This window comes from Macrotis lagotis, chromosome 1 (genome assembly GCF_037893015.1).
Source record: "Macrotis lagotis isolate mMagLag1 chromosome 1, bilby.v1.9.chrom.fasta, whole genome shotgun sequence".
Taxonomy (NCBI): Eukaryota; Metazoa; Chordata; class Mammalia; order Peramelemorphia; family Peramelidae; genus Macrotis; species Macrotis lagotis.
This window is the reverse complement of record NC_133658.1, coordinates 369,195,149-369,210,156: the sequence shown is the minus strand read 5'-3', so window position 1 is coordinate 369,210,156 and position 15,008 is coordinate 369,195,149. Positions and strand designations below refer to the sequence as shown.

Below are 15,008 nucleotides of genomic sequence, written 5' to 3'. Positions count from 1 at the left end.
TAAAATAGAATGTTAAGTATAGAATTTATTCACTGCCTATTATATAACATAAATTATGTTGAAATACATTGTTTTTAAATCCTATGTTCCTATTAGCTAATTTTTGGCATTGTGTTGTCTCTAAATTATTATTACATTTCATAAAGTTTAGGTTATATAGTATTATGCATATTTGAATGAGGAAAATTGCATTTGTTGCATCATTTGCTGATTCCCATTTAACCAATTTTCTATTTGTATCTGTCATTAAGAAATACTTGACATTTTGTGAATTTATTCCAAATAAAGTCAATTGGATGTTGGAGTAGGGAAACCTCACTAACTAAAACCAGCATGCCTGGTGTTTCTCCCTTGGTTGAGGATAACAAATTAAATCTGATTTCTCTTTTATTAGTCTGGGATGGTTCCTGTTAAGTAATTCTGGTTTGGGAGCATCTGCCTGTCCCATGTGTTGCCAGTTGGTATGGGCTGTCACATCCAGGAGTGGGCTGAAGAGTGCATGCTGGCTTGTCTTGTAAATATGAATTTTTCAACCCAAGTCTTATTATTTCCTGATCTAATTTTGCATTGTTGGATGGGACGGCTGTTTATTGCCCTATGATTTTCCAGCATGATGGTTTCAAACTACTTTGGAAGTCTGGGTGCGGGTCCCTGTTTTCAGCTCACTAAGTTTAATTATGTTTTGAGAGCAAGTAATTAGAAGACATAAAGATACAAAAGAAATCCAGAGTCCATGTGAAAATTGTTAGAGTATGAGAACAATGGGTGGCAATAGAATTATGCTCCAGATCAAAATATCCTCTCTGATCTAATCACTTCTCACATGGCTACCAGTTTCCAAATGGCCTGGAAATAATTAGTGAGCAGGAACTGGGTACTCCAGGCCATGGCCAAGGGGGACCTCAAGACTGGTATTATTCCCTTACTGAATTTATTTGTTTTTCATTAGCATTTTATAGGTTTGGTGTATGTTTACAGAAGCCAGGGGAGGAAAAGACATCAGAACAAAGAAAATTAATAACCATTGTATGCTTAGATTCTTAACAAACTCATTCAAATGTTTGAACAAATATGACATTTTCTTACTCTAGAAAATTGGACAGTCAAATGTAAAGTGAACAAATTATGAGAAGCTTTGAGTTGGTGGTGGTGGTGGTGATACATGTGTAAACATATATGCAGATATGTCTGTGTGTATGTGTGTAAATCTCTTTTTTTCTCTCTCTCTTCTCTCTCTGTGTTGGAGGGATTGAAGTTTGAAGATCTAGATTCTCTTATTGATATTTTTAGAAATTTCAAAACAATATTGAATAATCTAAGAGAATATTGCATATACTAATAAGTTCTTATTTTAAGAACATCTTTGAATTACTAAGTCATTCTGAATATTAAAAGTATCCAAATTAACTACAAAAGATATACTAAGGGAGATGCTATCTGCATGTATGGGAATGGTTTTACACCTCTACCCATACATGTTTGTGTCTAATATAACCATCTGGGGGTAAGAAAGAATAAAATGAAAAAAAAAAGAAAGTCACATGATAACTTTACTGTATATCTAAAAGGAATAGGAAGTAGTAGTACATAATCATGCACAATAATCTTTTTTTTCTATTCTGCTATATTATGGAAATGAATGTTTTATTAAATTCAGAATAAATTAAATTAAAACTCTAGTTGTAAGTTCAAATCCCATCTTTGATACTGTGTGAACTTAGTCAATTCATTTTTCTATTTCCTTTAGTTTTCTTCTCTGGAAAGCAAGGTGGCTGTCCAAGCTCAAAATCAGAAAGAAAGACTGTCTATATCAAAAGAGTTATGACCACATTTTTTGGTGATAGTAAAGAACTGGGGAATGATTATACAAAGAATGGCATATGAGTATAACAGCAAATTATTGTACCATAAATAATGAAAAATATGAAGAACTAGGGAAAAAACCCAAACTGATGGAAGTGTCATAGAAACTGAATAAAATAAATAAATGGAACCAGAATAACAATATAAATAGTGAGTACAGTAATGCAAGTGAAAAGAATGCTAAAAGAATATTAGATCTTGAATAATTATAAGAACTGCTTTTTGCAACCATTTCCTACTTCAGAGCTTCCATATCATTGGCCTCCCAATTGATCTTCCTACTTCAAGCCTCCCCCACTGCAATCCATCCTCCACATTACTGCCAAAGTGATTTTAATAAATCACAGATGTGACCATATCACCATCCTATTTAATAACCTTTCACTGATCACTCTTACCTTTAGGATCAAGTATAAACTCCTTTATTTAGCATTTATAGATCTTTACAACCTGGATATTCTTATGTGTCCAGTTCTCTTACATTTTCCTATTCCCCACAAACTCTAAGATCCAACCATATTGTCATGCTTACTATTTTCATTTATGATACTCCATTTACTATCTGAATATGTTTTGCATTGGTTCTGCCATGTCCAGAATAATCTCTGTTTTCAAATTCTACTCTTAGAATGACTTTTCCTTCCAGATTCAGCTCTATTGCCTTCTACAAAAGATTTTTCCTGGTCTCCCTAACTGCCAGTGCCTTCTCATTTAAAATTACTTTCCAATAATCTATATATCTTATAGATACCTTTTTTATTAATGCCTGTTCCCCCACCCCACACACAATTTGCTGTAAGTTCCTTGAGGGCAGAAATGTTTTTCTTTCTATTTCGTTGTATGCTCGGAGTGATATCTAAATCTAAATCTATATCTTATATCAGTGACTGAGGATATATTTCTATATATCCTCAGCCACTGTCACTATAATGGTAGGTTTAATGAATCATTTTTCTTTATTCAAAGTTGTTTTCAACATCATGGTATATAGATGATGTGCAATGACTATGGTGAGGTAGATTCCCCTCCTCATGCTACTATGAAATTTAGAATATTTAGTAGCAATCATCCACAAAAAAAAAGGATATTGGGTCCATCAAGTCCCCTCATCCTAATAAGAATCAGGGATAGGGCAAAAAAAGAAAGAGTAGAGGGAATTAGAAATTTGCATTCTATCAGAAGCATGACTAATGAATTTTTTTAACTTTCCATTTCCTGTTAGTAAATTTCAGATCATTTGAATTCTTCAGTGTTTACAATGAGCAGACAACCAAGAATGGGCTTCAAAATGGGTAGGGGCTCATGAACCAAGAGATTCTCCTATACTTTAGTTGAAGAACTTGAAGCACTAAAGAGGGTGTGAACATTGCACATGTTCAGTTGGTAGGGAGCTGATCAATTCTGACTGACAAGAGCTTTTGTGTGTAATCAATTTGAATTGAACCAAAATACTCAAACTTTTAAGTTCCATCTAGGAGTTTGATCTAGCATCTCACATTGCTACTCCAAACTACATCACTAATTGTAAGTTCAAATCTCATCTCTGATACTGTGTGATCTTGGGCAATTCATTTCTCTATTTCCTTTAGTTTTGTGTGTAATCCAACCTGTCCCTGAGCATATCTCGTATTATACTCCAGTAGAGCCATGATTTCATCAGGGTGAGTACTTCCTGCACTGGTACAAAACAATTCTTCTATGCTCTCAACCTCAGAAAAAGAAAGAAAAAAAAGAATTAACGAAAGACAGGAGGGAAGGAAGGAAGGAAGGAAGGAAAAAGCAAAAGAAAGAAAGGAAGAAAGGAAAGAAGGAAGGAAGAAAAAGGAAAGAAGGAAGGAAGGAAAAAGAGAAAAGAAAAATAATTTAAATAAGATTTTAGAACTGAAGAACATCATTGAGACCAACTCTTATTTTACAGATAAATTAAGCTCAGAGGGATCAAAGGACTTAAGGATTTAGAGGTAGAATAGAGGTAGATGTCAGTCATTTTCCTAAAGGCTTACAGTTGACCCATGTGAAATTGTATTCTTGTGTTTGAAAAATATCTTCTTAGAGAGCAAATTATATCATTATGTGGTATCTCATGGTAAGTATCTCCGAAACAGATAGGCTCAAGTATATTGATTCCTGGAACCATAATATCTTCATCACACCATGTGGTCTCTTCATTGGTATTCCTTTCCTATAGAACTCAGGATAAGGCTGAAGTAAAACTCTTTCCACAAGCCCTCAGGCTGTGGAGGAAAGCTAGTGGCATCTTTAGACACCAGTGGTGACAAGTTCAACTTAATAAAACCAGATTTAGATTGGGTCTTATTGGCTCTAAGAACAATTACCAGACCCAAGCATAGATCTCTAGAAGAAAACCCAATTTAGGAAGTAGTGAAATGTTTTTTTTTTTTTTTATATCATTGCATGGTGGAAAGAAAAATTGAAAGTGTTCAAATCTCTGCTGCTAATTAGTGCTTATGTTTCCCATTTTTCTGGACTTATGTTCCTAAAGGTAAGTCATTTTCCCCTTTTCTGGGCTCTATTGCTTCAACAGAAAAAATGGAAATAATACTTGCCCTACTTATCTCACATGGGGTTGTTATAAACTTTAGTGCTGCATAGATCAATGGTGGTGTGCCAATTCTAGCCCCCTCTATTTCTCATTAGTGATATATAAATGTGAATAATTATTTTCCTATGACCTATGTAAATGAACAGAGCTACTGATCAGAGGGTCACAAGGAAGAGTGAGAAAGAACAAAACACTGGACCCCAGTCAATTTTCCAATCTTACCTTGCAGTTTGGTCACTAATTCTCTGACTTTGTACAACTATGCTCCCCTCTTAGTTTCCTTTTTTTCCTTTTTTTTTTTTTTTACAATGAGAGAAGTGTACTAAATGATTACTAAAGGCTTTGCCCACACATTTGTGCAAGCACACACACACAGATAAAATTAATTTTGGGGTCTAGTTTATTTCAAACAATGTGTTACAAATTCCTGTAAATGAACAATTGAGCACATTATTCTGTTTGTGCATGTGAGAAGAGTTGCTTATGACATTCCTGTGGGGACCTTGCTTACACGAGCCTTTAGGGGTACAGACTCTAGGTCTACCTTCTTGAGTAACAGAATAGATATTTCCTAAAGTCAAAATTCTTGAGGGTCTTAAAGGTCAAATTGAGAGAATTGACCCCCACTCCCCAGAAAAGTTGGTGGTTGTATGAGGGCAGTTTAAATGCTTTTGTAAAGAAGAAATGAGAGCAAGAAAAATGAATGTATAATTATTATTAACTTGAATGTTGGTAATGATGATTGTTTCTCTCTTTCCCTCTCTCTTCTTTTCCAAGGAAGAAAGATATGGACCCAGAAGAGTTTACAGAAGACAGAAGAAATAGGGTAGGGAGTGGAGGGAAAAGAGGAGAGAGGATGAAAGAAAGAAAATAAATGCATGTATAAATGACTAAAATACATTTACTAAGAATTTAGAAGAGAAGGATCATAGAAATGAAAATTAGAGGGAAATTTAGCGATCGTCTTAAGACATTCATAACATTTTCTTTGCCCTGGGCAGCTAGGTGGTGTAGTGGATAGAGAAAACGTCTTGGATTCAGGAGGATGGGAGTTCGAATCCATCCTCAGACACTTGTCACTTACTTGCAGTGTGACCTTGGGCAAGTCACTTAACCCTTGCATCCAGAGTATCTTCAGTCATCCTGATTCATATCTGGCTACTGGATCCAGATTATCTCTGGAGGAGAGAGTGAAGCTGGTGATTTAGCACCCCCCCCACCCCCTACTCAAATCTAATTCACATGCTTGTCATGGCATCATCTCCCCTGATGTCATGGTCTCCTTCCATACTGAAGGACAACCTTTTCATCAACCTTTTCTTTGCCCTAGACTTCTGGAAGTCTGGTGAAACTTATGGACTTTTTCTTAGAATAATGTTTTTAAATACATAAAATAAAGGCATGTGATGAAAAGGGACACTGTTTAGATTAAGATAAAGACTGGTGTGCTTGAGTCAACTCAATCTTACTCTCTGATCAATTGTTAAATTGTCCAGGTGAGTATTCTCACCTGGAAAACAGTAAACACCACAAATTGAGGCTTAATTTATTGCTTTGTTGATTCTCTAGGTTTAAGAAAGTGATAGAGAAAATGCTAATAATACAGATTAAACTTTAAAGTGTGAGTCGTGTCTATAATCCCCTTTCCATGCTTCTTGTTAAATATTTATCAGCATTCCTCTGAATAAAAATGTATTGTTTTTCTAACCCAAGTTCATGGACCCTCCCACCCCGAAATCTATCTGGGGAGATATATGAGATCAGGTTAAGAAACTTCATCTAGTTAAATTCTTTCATTTTTCACATGAAGATATTAAAACTTAGAGAAGGAAAGTGATTTATCTAAAGTCACATCACTAGTTCATGGCAAAAATCTAACAGATCTAAAGTTTTTCTGCTCCCAAATTCAAAGTTCTATTATATTAGATGTCCTCAGAAAGTAGTGCTCATCTCTCTTTAAAATCATTGAATGTGTCCCCTGAAACTACTAAATTCCGACTAAACTTTCTAGGAACTATGTCAATGCCATCCAGGGAACCAAATCTAATACCCTTGGCTCTTCTAAAGACCCAATTCTATTATCTTTATATAGGTCCTTTCCCATCTTCTGCAAAAGGTCTGTCCTTCATTGCCCACAAATGCATTACTTTCCATTTATACTGTATGTAAATATTTATTTACTTAGTCATATTTTCTCCCCCTTAGAATGTAAACTTCTTGAAGTTAGAAACTATGTTTTCTTCTTCCTTGAATTTCCAGCTAATCACAAAATCTGATATATTTATAAATGACTATTGATGGCTTGATTTAGAGGTCACCTCATCCAAATCTCTCATTTTCATATGAGGAAACTAACATTGAAAGAATTCAGTTCAAGAAACATTTATGAAACACCTACCATGTTCCAGTCCTAAGGTCCCATAAATAGTGAACAACAGATTGAAACAAAAAGTGGGAAAATTATTTTGATTTGAAGTTAGAGGACCTGTGTTCAAATCTCGCTTGTTTTGCTTACTGATGCTCTGTAGGTCAGATTAGATGGACTTTATGACTCATTATAGCTCTGAATGATCCTATGAAACTTCATCTTTTGAATTCAAACTCAGTACTATCCCTAGTGCTATGCCATGCTTGGATTTCTTTGATGAAGTTCAAAGATGCTTCTGAACAACAACAGTTATTATAAATCACTTTAAGTGTCTGAAAAACATACTAGGTAACTGTACTAAATGATTACTAAAGTCTCCTACCCCATCAAGAATCTGATTCAAAGTTGCAAGAGAGGCAATACTGGAGGAAGATCAGAGGTGGTGGAGGGAGATAGCTTCAAGTATGCAATGAAGATTTCATCTTTTCACCTAGTATGTAACCAGGTTTCTGACTATATATGAAACATGGGCTTTTATTTTTTGAAAAACCTTGAAATTGTCTTAGATTGTCCTCTCCTCTTCTACCCTTGAAATCAGAAGAGGGTTTCCTTGGTAATGAAATCCCTAATTTCTTCTTCTCAAATGCTCTCATTGGTTCTTTTGTCCCTTTCCCCTTCGAGAATTTATAGAGAGTTTGCCCAGAAGACCCTGATCCTTCTGAAAGGATGAAGACTTTGCATGGGAATGTGTTTTAATGATATTTCAATGCCAGCATATGAGACATAATTGTCAAATCATTGATGGAGGTGGTGGTAGTGATAGGATTAAGGAGAAGAGAATTAGAGGCATATTACTTTATTGACTCTTTCACACATCATATAGGATATTATTTGTGTCTTATCATTGAATTGTTTTAATGAGGTCAGGGCTATTGTTGATATTCTCTGAACTATAAAAAGGATAGGTTAGATCTATCAGACTGTAGCAATTCACAGTGAGCAAAACACAGATGGAAATTAGATAAAGACAGTTATTTTCTTCATACTGCTCTCTTCAGGATATTTCTATCCCTCCAACAGCCCCAGGTATAGCAGATGTAGAATGACAGTAGCAGAAAATTTTAGGATTTCTTAAAGGGAGGGCCTAGGAGAGAAAAGAACCTTATGGTTCACTTGTAACAGCAACCTAGGGAGAGAATGTGGATTCCTGATCTCTTAGAGACAGTAGAGTGGATAAAGGCTGGATTTGGGGTTAAACAGAATCAGGTTAAAATCTTACCTCTTTACTAGCTGTGTGATGTTGGGCTAGTCATTCAACCTCTATGTGTCTAAGGTCTCTCATCTGTCAAATAAGATTATATGATAAGATAATCACAGTTCAAAAATCTGTCATACTATGAACCTAAAACTTCTGGAGGACTGAAAAGAAATGCTGAACCAATTAAATTCAGATGTTCTCAAGGAAAGTCTTAGGTAGAAGCACTAGACAAAGAGATAAATAGGAAGAAATCCTGCTCCAACTCCAATGAACTTGGTATAAATGAATACTGAATAATGCACAAAAGAAAAAGAAACAAACCAAACAGACAAAAAGGAAGAAGCCATTTAAAATAACTAATGATATACTTTATCTTTGTTAAAGTTAATCCATTTTATTTTTTTAACATTCATCCAAATACATATGCATATTTTTAAGTTAAAAATATTTCCTTCCACCGTCCCTTCCCACCCTGCTTCCCTCAGCAGTGAATAGTTAGGTTAATATTGTACATACATTTTTTTGATAAACATGTTTATAGTATAGTCATTTTCAGTATGAAGAATTAGGATTAAAGGAAAGAGATACATAAGACATACATTTTATAAAATGTTCATCAGATTTTGAAGGTTTTTTTATGTATTTGTTTTTATTTTGGTTTTCTTTGGTTTGCTTTTATTGCCTGGATGGAGATGACATTGTCCATAGCTGGTCTAATATGATTATCCTAGCTCTCTGAATTGTTGATAGGAGCTGCTTCCATCAAGATTGATCATCTCACAATGTTGTTGTTACATTGTTTTCTTGGTTCTACTCCCTTTGCTCAGCATCAGATCCTGTAATGTATTCCATGCTTCTCTAGAGTCTGACCATTTATAGTTTCTTATGGAACAATAATATTCTATAGCACTCATGTACCATAACTTGTTTAGTTATTACCCAATTGATGGGCATCTTTAAATTTCAATTCTTTGCCACTATAAAAAGAGCTACTATGAAAATTTTGGAACATATGGTACTTTTCCCATTTTTTTATGATTTCTTCTGTATATGGGCCCAGAATTGGAATTGCTGGGTCTAAGGGCATGAATAGTTTTATTGCCTTTTGGGGGCATAGTTCCATATTGTTCCCCAGAATGATTGGATCCATTCAGAACTACACCAGCAATGCAGTGATGTCCCAGTTCTCCCACAGCCTCTTATCTGAGCCAGTCTGAAAGGTATGAGATGACCTCATTGTTAGTTTAATTTACTTTTTCATATTATTATATATAGCTTTAATTTTTTCATTTGAAAACTGTCTATTCATATCCTTTGACCATTTATCAATTGGGAAATGTCTTGTAACCTTATAAATTTGATGCAGTTCTCTATTTTAGAAAGGAGACTTCTTCAAGAATTTCCAGGAATTCAATGAAAAAAAGTGCAAAAGAAGGTGGCTTAACCTTACCAGATCTAAAATTATATTATAAAGTATTGGTATTGGCTAAGAAATAGAGTTGTGGATCAGTGGAATAGACTAGATTCAATAGAAGGAAATGATTATAGTAATCTGCTGTTTGATAAACCCAAAGAGTCCAGCTATTGGTACAAAAACTCTCTCTTCAATTAAAAAAAACTGTTGCGAAAATTGGAAGTTAGTATGGAAGAAACTTAGATTAGACTGACACCTCATACCCTATACCAAGATAAGATCCAAATGGATACAGGATTTAGACATAAAAAAACAATATTATAAGCAAACTAGAAGATCAAGGAGTAGTTTACCAGTCAGATCTATGACCAAGGAAGAAATAGTAAACATCTAGATAATTTTGATTGCATTAAATTAAAAAAGTTTTTGCACAGACAAGACCACTGTAACCAAGATCAAAAGAAGTGTAGTAAATTGGGAAACAATTTTTGCAACTAGTATTTCTGACATAGAACTCATTTCTAAAATATACAGAGAACTGAATCAAAATTTCAAAAAAACCCAAACCATTCCCCAATTGACAAATGGTCAAAGGATATGCAAAGGCAATTTGCAGCTGAGGAAATCAAAGCAATCCATAGTCATATGAAAAATTGCTCCAAATCATTACTTATTAAAGAAATGCAAATTAAAGCATACTCTGAGATACCACCCCACACCTCTCAGACTGACCAATATGACCACAAAGGACAATTATCAATGTTGGAAGGGATATGGGAAATCTGGGACACTAATACATTCTTGGTGGAGTTGTGAACTCATCCAAACTTTTGGAGAGCAATTTGGGATTATGCCCAAAGTGCACAAAAATGTGCATACCCTTTGACCCAGCAATGCCACTACTGGGTCTATACCATGAAGAGATGATGAAAATGGGTAAAAACATCACTTGTACAAAAATATAACAGCCCTGTTTGTGGTGGCAAAAAATTGGAAATTATGTGAATATATTTCAATTGGGGAATGGCTTAACAAACTGTGGTATAAATATATCATGGAACACTATTGTTCTATTAGAAACCAGGAGGGATGGGAATTCAGAGAGGCTTGGAGGAATTTGCATGAACTGATGCTGAGAGAGATGAGCAGAACCAGAAAAACACTGTATACCCTAACAGCAACATGGGGGTGATGATCAACCTTGATGGCTGTGCTTATTCTATCAGTGCAACAACCAGGGACAATTTTGGGCTTTCTGCAATGAAGAATACCATCTGTATCCAGAGAAAGAATTATGGATTTTGAACAAAGACCAAAGACTATTACCTTCAAATTAGAAACAAAACCTGTTATCTTATTATGCAATTTTACTAATCTCATACTTTATTTTTCATCCTTAAGGATATGCTCTCTCTGTTCCATTCAACTGAGATCAATGTATAACATGGAACCAATGTAAAGATTAACAGAATGCCTTCTGTGGGGGCTGGGGGGAAGGAAGCAAGAATGAAGGAGAAATTATAAAAGAAAATAAATAAAATCTTTCTAAAAAAAGAAAGGAGACTTTTATCAGAACTCCTAGTTGTGAAAATTGTTTCCCAGTTTTCTTTTTTCCTTTGAATTTTGCAGCATTGATTTTATTAGTGGAAAACATTTTAAATTTAATATAGTTAAATCATTCATTTTGCAATTTATAATGTGTTCTAATTCTTTTGGGGGCATAAATCTGTCCCCTTTCCATAGATCTGATAGAGTATTTCTTGATCTATTAATTTCTTTTTCCCATTTTGACCTTATTTTGGTATGGGGTGTGAGATGTGGATCTATTCCTAGTTTTGTCATACTATTTTCCAGTTTTCCAAATAATTTTTCTTTAGTTTTCAAGGCAAATGGGGTTAAGTGGCTTGCCTAAGGCCACACAGCTAGGTCATTATTAAGTGTCTGAGGTCAGATTTTAACTTGGGTACTCCTGACTCCATGGCTGGTGCTCTATCCATTGTACCACCTAGCCACCCCACTAATTTTTGTCAAATAGTTAGTTCTTACCTCTGAAGCTGCTGTCTTTGGATTTGTCAAACAATAAATTGCTTTAATCATTTACTGAAGTTTCTTTTGAAGTTATTCTAATCCTCTGATCCATTACTCTATTTCTTAACCAGTTTCAGACAGTTTTGATGATTGCTACTTTATAGTATAGTTTTAGATATGGTAGAGCTAGACCACCTTTCTTTACATTTTTTCGTCACTTCCCTTGCTATTCTTGACCTTCTGTTGATCTAAATGAATTTTATTACTATTTTTTCCTAGCTCAGTAAAATAATTATTTGGTACTTTGTTTGGTATGGCCCTGAATAAGTAATTTAATTTGGTAGAATTATCATTTTTATTCTATTAGCTCAATCTAACAATGAACAATTGACTATTTCCCAATTATTTAGTTCTGACTTTATTTGAGTGAGAAGTGCTTTATAATTGTGTTCATACAGTTTCTGGATTTGTCTTGGGAGGTAGATTTCCCAAGGATTTAATGTTGTGTATACTTACTTTAAATGCAATTTTTCTCTCTGTCTCTTGCTCTTTGGCTTTGTTGTTTATATATAGAAATGGTGGTGATTTATGTGTTTTTTAAGATGATTTTCTCACCTTCTCTAAGTATACCATTTAATGATCTGTAAACTGAAAATTTTGCTTCCTTGTTCTCAACTCAGATTCCTTCAATTTATTTTTCTTCTCTAGTTGCTACATCTAGTATTTCTAATACTTTATTGCATAGTAATGATGATAAGGGGCATCCTTGTTTCACCACTGATTTTATTGGAAAAGCTCCAAGTTTATTCTGACTATATATACTATTTGAAGATGGTTTTAGATAGATACTATTTACTGTTTATTTACTATTTGCCATGAGGAAAACTCCATTAATTTCTAAACTTTCTCGTATTTTTCTTTTTTCTTTATTTATTTTGAATTCCACAATGTTTCCCACAATCTTGTTTCCACCCCACCCCCACCCCTCACAGAAGGCAGTCCAAGTCTTTACATTGTTTCCATGGTATACATTGATCCAAGTTGAATGTGATGAGAAAGAAATCATATCCTAAAGGTAATAGTCTTTAATGTGAAATAGTCTTTAATCTTTGTTCAAACTCCACATTTCTTTATACAATGTTAAAATATTTTTGTTTAAGAGCAAACATAATACCCCCTCCCCCCAAAAAAGTATAGAACCTCATGAGAAATAAAGTAAAAGAAAGAGAAAAGAATGTGTTTCAGTCTGTGTTCTTATACCATCAGCTCTGTCTTGGGTGGATCACATTCTTCATCTGACTATTCTCAACCTTGATCTTCCCTCTCCTCCATCACCCACATCCCCCCCTTCACCCTGTCCCCCTTCTCTCCTTCTTACTCCAGATGTCTATACCTTATTGAGTGTGTATGCTATTTCCTCTCTGAGCCATTTCTGATGAGTGAAGTTTCCTTCATTCCCCTTTGCCTTCCCCTCTCCCATATCATTGCAAAAGCTCATTGCAAAAAAATATCTTATTATATGAAATATCTTGACCTATTCCACCTCTCCTTTCTCTTACTCCCAGTACATTTCCCTTTTGACTCCATTTTTACAATATCTTTTATCTTGAAATTCATCTGTCTCCTGTGCTTCATCTATAAAAGCTCCTTCTACCTGCTCTACCGAATGAGGAGGCTCATATGAGCATTATCAGCATCATTTTTCTATGCAAGAATACATGAAGTTCATCATCATTAAGTTCCTCATAATTTACCCTTCTACTCTGCTCTCTATGCTACACCTGAGTCCTGTGTTTGAAGGTGAAACTTTTTGTTTCAACAGGAACATTTGAAATTCCTTTGTTTCATTGAAAGTCCATCTTTTCCCCTGGAAGAGTATGTTCAGTTTTGCTGTGTAGTTGATTCTCGGTTGCATTCCAAACTTCTTTTGCCTTCCAGAATATTATATTCCAAGCTCTATTATCCTTTAATGTAGTTGCTGCTAAATCCTATGTGATCTTGACTGCAGCTCCACGATATTTGAATTGTGTCCTGGCTGCTTGCAATATTTTCTCTTTGGCTTGGGAGTTCTGGAACTTGGATATAATATTTCTAGGGGTTTTTTTTTGATTTCTTTCCGGCATAGATTGGTGGATTTTTTCAATTTCTGTTTTGCCCTCTGCTTCTAGGATATCAGGGCAATTTTCCTGTAGGAATTCTTTAAAAATGAGATCAAGGCTCTTTTCCTGATCATGACTTTCAGGTATCACAATAAGTTTAAAATTATCTTTCCTGAATCTATTTTCCAGATCAGGTGTTTTTTTCAATAAGGTGTTTTACATTTTCTTCTAATTTCTCATTCTTTTGGTGTTGAAGTATTGTGTCTTCATTTCTCATAAAGTAATCAGCTTCCTTTAGCTCCATTCTACATCTGAAGGATTTGTTTTCCTCAGAGAGCTTTCTTATCTCCTTTCCCATCTGGCCAGTTCTGATTTTTAAAGCATTCTTCTCCTCAATAACTTTTTGAACTATTTTATCCATTTGACCTAAGTTGGTTTTTTAACATGTTATTGTCTTCAACATTTTTTTTAGATCTCCTTGACTAAGCTGCTGACTTCTTTTTTATGTTTTTCCTGCATTTCTTACATTTCTTTTCCCATTTTTCTTCTATCTCCTTTACTTGATTTTCAAAATCTATTTTGAACTCTGTCATAGCCTAAGCCCAACTTCCTTTTTCTTGGAATCTTTAGATACAGAAGCTTGTAATACCTCATCTTCAGACTGAGTATTTTGCTCCTCCTTGGGATCATAGACAAAGTATTTGTCAATGGTCAAGTTCCTCTTTTTTCTCTGTTTACTCATTTCCCCAGCCTGTGCCTGGTTTGGGAGTGCTTCCTGAGCTTTTGAGCATTATTGAGACACCACCCCACAAGGATCTCAGTGTGTGAGGCTCTGACGGCTCTCCTAGTCGGTGAATGACTGCAAGCACACCCTTCTGCCATGGGGCTGTGGGGAGGTGCCTGTTCTATGGTGGGGCCTGGACTGCGACCAGGATCTGAATGTGGTCAGGGCCCCAGAGTGCTGCTCCAGGGACAGAGGACAAACCTCATAAGTCTCTCTCCACTCCCTTACTTTTGGTGGGCTGAGCACTCAGAGTGTAGTTGCCTGGAAGCTCCTGCTTGCTGACTCCTGTTTCCGTTTCCTGGATCTGGTTGAGCACACTGTGGCAACCTCTCTGAGGGCCTGAACTTCGGACTCACTCTGGCAGAGGCCTCCCTGCTTATCTTCCAAGTTGTGCCTGGTACTCTCCGGGGTGCTGGTCAGGAAACTGCTTCTGCTTCTGAGAGCCATGGCTCCCAGGTGTTCTGGGGCTGTTCCTAGTAGGATGAAGTTTCTTCACTCTTGGTATGCCACCCCTGCAGCCCTGTGGAATGGAGTTTTTCCACTTTTTCCAGGTTACCTTGGGCTGGAGAATTGCCTCATTGGATCTTTCTATGAGTTCTGTCTCTCAAAAATTTAATTAGAGTCATAATTT

The 15,008-nt window shown here is 35.4% G+C and overlaps 1 long non-coding RNA gene across 2 annotated transcripts in view; it reads left to right on the top strand.

Moving 5' to 3' along the window:
• Positions 1-5,260, top strand: part of LOC141517988 (uncharacterized) — a 57,599-nt gene extending 52,339 nt beyond the window's left edge. For both annotated transcript variants that reach the window (XR_012477049.1, XR_012477045.1), the window contains exons 3-4: positions 3,453-3,524; positions 5,204-5,260. This is a non-coding gene — a long non-coding RNA (uncharacterized LOC141517988). The remainder of the gene's footprint in view (positions 1-3,452; positions 3,525-5,203) is intronic.
• The last annotated feature ends 9,748 nt before the right edge of the window (positions 5,261-15,008 follow it).